The sequence below is a fragment of the Micromys minutus genome, assembly GCF_963924665.1.
Source record: "Micromys minutus genome assembly, chromosome: 3".
Classification (NCBI taxonomy): Eukaryota; Metazoa; Chordata; class Mammalia; order Rodentia; family Muridae; genus Micromys; species Micromys minutus.
The window spans coordinates 40045311-40047058 of NC_137972.1; the positions used below are offsets into that span (position 1 = coordinate 40045311).

Below are 1748 nucleotides of genomic sequence, written 5' to 3' on the forward strand. Positions count from 1 at the left end.
ATTTTTACCATATTATCCACTCCCACTAAAGAGAGTATCATGATTTGGGATGGGCATGTTTCTCTAGGGCATTTTCTCTATTTTACCTTTTTTTTTCTTTTCTTTTCTTTTTTAAACTTTATTTTAAAAAACAAAGAAAGAAGAAAAAAATTTTAATCATTTTTGCATAAATGTATACAAATACAATTGTGTCAGTGCTTGGCTTTTTTTTTTTTTTTTTTTTTTTTAAGGTTTGATACTCTGCACTCTGCATTAAGGTCTTACTAAATCGTGTTTCAGGCGCCTGTTTAACCTTCCTTCTCTGGCGTATCAACACCAGAAAATAAAGGTAAACAGTAAATTCATTAGCCATAGTGATGGGCATGAACCATGGTATTTAACTCACTTGTGAACCTTAGTCAGCACCATGCTGGGCACGGTTTTTGTTGTTGTTGTTTTTGTTTGTTCTGTTGTTTGTTCATTTTCACAAATAGGACTTTCTATTTGTCACTGTTAAAAATCCTGATTAGATTGATCCTTGGACTGGTGGCTCACATCTATCAGATGTCTCATCCATTGTTTTGCCAGAACCTTCTGTTTCCACCATGGAGCTCCATGAGTTTTCCCAATTCGTATTTGGGTTTCTTCAACATCTTCACTTTTCTAGCAAAGACATCATGAAGAGGATAAATGGACAGGCAAGCCCTTTCTATGTCTTTCCCAATGCTATCTGGGACCAGTTTATTAAGCACTTCCTTCAAGTCATTTCTAGGGTCATGATTTCCTTCGTCTTCTTCCGGATCTGGCAGACCTGCTGGTGCTGTGCATAGGACACCTATATCTGGTTGTTGCACTTTTTTTTTTTTTTTTTTTTTTTTTTTTTTTTTTAGTGAAACCAACACAAAAGTTGGAGCAAATACCCATCAGTCATTTGACATCAACACGAACTTCAGTGGTGATGAAGTCTGCCACTTTTTACCGTGGAGTACCTTTTGTTGCGAGTAAGATCCATACCGTTGAAATTAGTCAGTTTTTGCCCTGAACATCCTCAGTAATTAGCTTGAATACAACATTGGGATTCTGTAGATCGCCAAGGCTCACTCACTTCAAACGCACGACCCTTGAAGTCATCAGATGCAATTTGTTTCCCTGAGTCCTTGTCACTAGTGTTTTTTCCGATGTTCCTAATGGTGAACATTGCTGGAGCTTTCACATCCTACCGGGCTTTCATAGAAAATGAATCAACCACTTTCTTCTTAGCTCCGTTCTTGCCACCTTTCCTGAGGCGCTTGTTCTTCCTGACTGCCATCGTGTCGCTCAGAGAGCCAAGAGTGCTGGGCACTTTTAGGAATATCTCCAAACCATTCTTAGCAAATTTCAAAGAAAGTCTCAGAACATCAGATGTTTGAGCTGTACTGCCAGCTGGTTTCAGCGCTACAATTTAACATTTAAAAGTTATCAAGGATTTCTCATTTTTAAGGTGAATTTTACTGAAACACACAAGACTGTCCCCAAATTCAAACGCCCAAATAAACAAAGTGAAGAAGTCACATTGAAATATTACAACACCACAGCCAAGAAAAACCCAGGTTCATAGATGCCTGGAACATTAACTTGCTTAATCTGTGATATATATTTCATTCTTCAGTGATCAATAAGAACCAATCATATAACTGAAATATGCAATACACATTATTCATTTTTTATTTGTAGGAAATCACCTACATTAAGGCTGTAGACCATGCATTACCATGCTATTTATTGTTTCA

At 37.2% G+C, this 1748-nt stretch overlaps 1 pseudogene across 1 annotated transcript; it reads right to left on the minus strand.

Moving 5' to 3' along the window:
* Positions 1 to 505: 505 nt before the first annotated feature.
* Positions 506 to 1288, minus strand: LOC308418890 (40S ribosomal protein S3a-like; annotated as a pseudogene). Its single transcript has one exon. The product of its transcript is annotated as a 40S ribosomal protein S3a-like (transcript).
* Between the last annotated feature and the right edge of the window lie 460 nt (positions 1289 to 1748).